The sequence below is a fragment of the Apaloderma vittatum genome, unplaced genomic scaffold, assembly GCF_000703405.1.
Source record: "Apaloderma vittatum isolate BGI_N311 unplaced genomic scaffold, ASM70340v1 scaffold26020, whole genome shotgun sequence".
NCBI classification, from domain to species: Eukaryota; Metazoa; Chordata; class Aves; order Trogoniformes; family Trogonidae; genus Apaloderma; species Apaloderma vittatum.
In genome coordinates this window covers 29,724-35,713 of record NW_009694358.1, presented here as the reverse complement: position 1 = coordinate 35,713, position 5,990 = coordinate 29,724, and positions in this window count along the sequence as shown.

Sequence of the window (5,990 nt, the reverse complement as noted above, 5' to 3'; positions counted from 1 at the left end):
GAAGAAAACTAGTGGCTACACTTAACCGTTTCACTTGGAAGACAGTAATAAATACCTGTATCTTATTTGTTACAAAGAGAACACAAGGCTTTTACACATTCTTTTTTTAAAAATGCATAATTTTTGATAGCTGTATGAGCTATGTAATTCTCAGTAAGCTGCAAAAGTTAGTTTACAGGCTAAATAATGTCTCTGTGTTCCAGAAAAATCTTGCTGTAGGCTAGTGGAGATTCCCATGGAAAACAAATAGTAGTATAAACAGCTAAATCCTTTTTCCTCCATAGACCATCCTGTCTCTCTAAAACACAAAAATCAGCATTTGCATACTTGCACCTACTTTGTGGTTTGACATGGCACAGTTGTCAAATATTATTCCTGGTTTAGCACATCATGCTACTTGATCAAAAGAAAATAGGTAAGAATAGAGTTTTATGTTGTACATATAGGATAGCTATGTTTTTAAAATATAAATGTTAAAGGCAGGGGAAATCACGTTAAATAAGAGGCAAACTAATGGCAACGCAGAATATTTCCTTCCCTCTCTCCCACCTTCAAACTATCAGACTGTCTCTGTCTTTCCAGGACGCTGATGGACAGACATTCCTGGTTTGAAAAAGAAGACTTAAATGAGTGTGAGAAAACATGGATTTTGTTGCTGAAAGACATGGGTCAAGATTTACACTGCACAAACTGGCAAAGAGTGCCCACTTTTCCGGAGTTCTTTGGAAAGGTACTGTGCTGCAGCCTGGGTGTTTGCCCTTTGTGTGCTGCTTGCAGGAGGGACAGTCTGAAAATGTTAGCAGGAAACAATCTGAAATAGCTTTTACATAGATGTTGGGTTTCAGCTCTTTAGTCTCTATCGAGCAGCATGACAGCATTGTGTGGCAGGTAGTCGAAGGACAACTGCTAAGGGCTTTTTTTTTTTTTTTGCAGTATGGCAAATTCTTTATAAGGTTTTGCTGAAAAGAGGTAACCTCTGTAAGTACATTGACAGCTCATAAGCACTAGGCTCTCCCTGAGGGAATGAAAGAGGAAAGGCAACTGTAACAGAGAGGTTAATTACACAGAAACAACCAGTACATTGCTCCCCTAGTGTCAGGCAATATTGTAACACAAAAAAAAACCAGTGTCCTGAAGTAAAAATGTCTTTTTCCCAGAACAGAGGCAGGTTGCTATTTGCGTCCTTGGTCTCTGTGGAACATACTAAAAGAGTAACTGTTGTATCCAGTTAGAAATGTTACGGGAAGAGAGATGTTGCATAAACCCTAGGAAGCTCTTGACTGCTTTAGGAGCGCTACAGACGATGTAAATAAAGCGTTCTTTTCGTCCATGTAGTTTAGCTTCTCAGTATTTGTAGTATGTTCAGCTTTGGGTCTATACATCTACTGAACCGCAGTTGTTTGAAGATATTTTCTGTGTGTGTCATAGAGTTCTGAGGACGAGAGCCTACGAAAACAAGAAGTCTTTACAGTTGGAACAAAAGAGTTTCAGTGGGTACCATTCCCATCTTTTTGCAAAGAAGAAAGCCTAAAACCAAAGGATCTTAACTCCCATCAGCTAAGACAGAGCCAAGGATGGGGTCAAGCAGATGAACTGAAAAGTTTACCTTCTACAGCTGAGAAAACATTCTGTGTAGCTACTAGAGATCAAGCCAAAAATATGGTTGGGGAAGACACAAAAGCTATTTCGACACTGGATCGAAGTCCTGCATCATGTAACCTCACTCGGCATGGGAGTTCTGCACACCGCTTGCCTTTGTCACAAAGCTCTGCAGACGCTCCCAGCTCTCACCAGCCCTGCAGAGGGAGCGTACAGGGCAGCAGGGAGAGCGGAAAGGAAAACGAGAGGAACGAGCCTCAGGTACAAACACAGCAAGGGAATAGTTCATCTAGTGAGGCCGGATACGTGCCCGCAGAACAGACGCCGCCTCTTGTGAGCATCCCTGGAACTGAAAGCTGCAAGATGGAAAATCAGAGTGAAGGATCTTCAACTCTTGACAGCTGTCCAATGTGTCTGACGCAGTTTAGCGGAACGTAAGCCTTTTTGGTTTTTTTTCTTTATTAAATAACCTCACCGTGGTTCTGGATGCATTCTCTACATACAAAATGAGAACAGACAAAACCTCTACTGAGGAGGGTCACATTGCAATCACAAAACCAGCTCCTCCAAAAAAGGAAACTGAGAAAGCACCATCCTCCTTGTACCAGAAATCTCAATTTCCTTTATCCTCAAGCTGGAGATGGATGTGGAATGAGGTAGTGTCTTGGTGTCCTCTATCAGTAGCCTCGGGTTTCCCAGGATAGCATTGCTTGTCCTGAGCACAGGGTGCGAGGGTTGTCTTCTAGGAAATGACACGATCAAACCCTGGGGAAGCAGCTAATCACAGCTACAAGGGTCTGTGGCAGAGCCCGGTGCTGCTGAGCAAAGGGAGGACTGACCTGTTTAGCTTCTAGAACACTTCTGTGATTGCTGAGGAAGAGAGAGGGAAAGGTGGGTAACGGTGTAAATAAAAGGATTTGACTGTTTCTTACTAAACAAATTCTCTGTTTGCAGACTGTCACAACTGGATATTGACGGGCATCTGGCCAAGTGCTTGTCTGAAAGTGCAGATGATGTCATGTGGTAAAAATCCAGAAGAGTGAAGAGCAAAGAAGAAAGGCCAGGGATGAACCTTTCTCAAAGGAGAGGGAAAAATGAGTCAAAGAAGCACATCTTTGTCTCGCACTTGCTTAAAGATCACAAATAAATAAGTCAATAGAAGGCTGAGTGCCACCTGCCTGTTTGGAGTATTATTTTAAATCCTCTCAAGTGCACACAAAGTAGTTCTAGTTCTGAAAATGGTGCTATCGGGTGTCCCAGAGACTCCCAGGGAAATCGCTCTTAGCACTGGGGCTAAGAGCCTGGGTACTTCTGCAAGCCCAAATAAAGGGTGCAGTGGGTTTCATTTTTGACCTTTCTGAAGGAACACCGCTACATTCCCAACCTTACCTTGTAGGTTTCTAAGTCAGCATCCACTTGATGAACACGACTACTCTGAACTACTCGGGCTCCACAAAGAACGCTTCTCCTGCCGGTTTCACAGCACAGAAAGGCAAAGCAAGATTTCATACAGGGTGAGTGAACCAGAACAGCTGTATCAGTTCCACACCCCCAACAAACCACCAGCACCTGCAAATAAAGTTCACCTGAGAGTCTGTTTTGGTGAGAAGGTGCTCCCAAGACTTCTCTGCTGTTTTGGTAATGTCTTGAGGCGTAGGAGGTAAACACTGGGTAAGCTTGAGAAAAGCAACCTCTTCCGTGAGTAAGTGACACGTCGTGACGGTTCAGTAGCAGCCAGTGGAAGGGATGCGATGGGCCGAGCAGGTGGTTGGTGTCCGCACGCGCAGCTGTGAGCGAGCAGGGGGCTGTCCCAGTCACACTCCAGGGCTCCAGGCACGCCCAGGCCCTCCCAGCGAGGTTCCCCCCACGGGGCCGTGGGCAGGACTGGTACCGCTGCGCTCGCTCCAGCTGTTCTCATCACAACTGCCTTTGCACCGGGGAAGAGAAGCGCAGCTCGGATCAGACCTGAGCATCTGAAGGGTTTTGTGTCTCAGCCAACCCGAGCCCTGGACCTCAAAACCGATCAGTCCAGGTGCAACCCAAGGGTACAGAAAAAACACAGGATGGGGTATCAAACCCCAGGAAGGACCCTACAGATTTCATTTACAATGAAACGTGCGAGTTGGACAGAGCTCAGTTTACTGATAAATAATAACAGTCTATTAACTTTTTCATTAAAGTCTTTAATAGATGTGCAAGAATATAAACGATCTTAGCTGTTATGGATTAGTATACCATCTTCTGCACAATTAAAACTGGTCAGCAAAGATCCCAACTAATTAATTATACAAAACTACAAGAACATATTTACTGTTTTACAATCATTAAATTAGCTAGAATTTTCATTTACTATTTCAAATAAGACAACTATATATCATTACCAGATCCATTTGTAATATATTAGGATTTTTTTTTTCCAAACCACACATTTAATTACATCCTTCATTTTCTTTTATTTATAAAACAAGTACTTTATATAAAAAATTTCCCCTTCATCATGAACGGAACATTATTCAAACACTTGCACATGAGCAACCAAACTCGTCTCCAGCAAACTATTTGGCAACACAGCAACATTGTAAATGCCTGTAAATTCTGAAATAAAATCAAGTAGTCTTTACAATGTTTGTTTAGCAAATGTGTCTCTTCCTTCCCTTCCTCCCTCCCAAAATGTTCTGAAACCTAGAAAAGAGGTTTTTTTAAAAAAAAAACAAACAAACCACCCAGCCCACATCTCTAATATTTCCATTTTCAAGTCGGATGCCCTGGCACGCCAACGGACAGCTGGACCTGTCGTACCTCCACTCATGAGCTGCCTGCAGTCACTCCGGTAACTACCCATCACTTTTATTACCAGGGGAGTTGAAAACACTGAAATAATGATCATTCGGGGTAAATAAAGCAATTGCCAGGGAGAAGTGGAAAAAAAAGTAGTAGTAAAAAAATGTCAGATTACATTTAAAAGGTAAATGTTTCCTTTAGTAGCTAATAAAGTATCTAAAGTCCAGGCATTCGAGGCAAGTACTTCTTACTGGTTAAATTTAGTGCTGATTAAAACACATTTTGCTTGATATGAAAAGCTACAGTCCAACAGAGAGAAACCCACAACTTAAGTCTGCATGGGATTAACAGGACTACGGAACCACAGACCTGCCTCATCGTGGCTAACGAGGGGATACAAAACGTAGATTGTTACTCAACGATTAATTGAAAATTTTAAACAATGTTTTGGCAGTCTCGTCCTAGCACCTCATGACCTGGATATGAATCCGAAGGATGTCATGTTCAGCACCTGATGCAATGCTGTACCCTGAGAAAACCATATGTACATGGAACGAAAGTGAAAGCGTTGCAGTTTATCCTGCATTTTACACCAAATTAGGTGACATGTCATGGCACGGGGTTTCTCTTTTTTTTTTTTTTCCTCCTTCCCACATTTTTTTCCCTCCTGTCTCTACAACCTCCACGATGGTTAAACCAAAAGTCCTGCAGGAAGAAATTCTGCCTCTGCTGTTGTTACTCGGCGCCGGGGCAGGGAAACCTGCGCAGCAGCGTGGGACGCTGGGGCGGGCAGGGGCTGGGCAGCTGGCTGCGAACCCCAGCCCCTCCCGAATCCAGAAGAGGGGATGTGACACTTCTCTTCTGCTTTAGCCAATTCCTCAGGTATTCAGTTTGCTTCCATGCAAAGTTTTACTACTTGGATGCAAATCATTTTACCAAAAGATCCCATTCTCTTACGTCGAATCATTAGTTATTAATAGACACTGAGTAATCGTAAGCAGAGAGCTGATCGTAAGTAGGAGGTGTGCTTTATCAGGAAGAAAGTGTATTTTACATTATGGTTATTCTAGATTTACTATTTAAACTTTAAGGCTATGCTTTATTATGCTTTTGATCTATTTCTGAATATTTGTACTGTTGATAAAAATACTTTTCAAAAAACTAATATACAACACAACATCACTGTGGGTGTAGGCACTGCTTCGTATTTTCAGAAATCCTTTGTGTGCAAATTTACTTTCCTTCAATCTACACATTTTGGTAAATTTGGAGTTTAAGACAACGGATCTTAAAACCGATACTCTAAATCCTAATTTGGAATTAATATTGCTGAGTCACTCCGCGTTTCAAATTTGATAAAGATGCGAACGAACACCAGGCTGCAGCTGTGAACTGTACGGTTCATGTGTAAATGCTTACTTAATATTAACAAGAACTTACCAGGCTTAAGAACGTTCCAAACACGTAATAATTCTTCAATGCAGTTTTTCCATTTAGGCACTTAAATCCTGTACCCAAATTTACGGTTTGATTGCTAATAAAACACAACTCCTTTTAAATATATCTGAGACGTTTAGACAGGTACCACTTGTGAAAAAAGGCATCAAAAA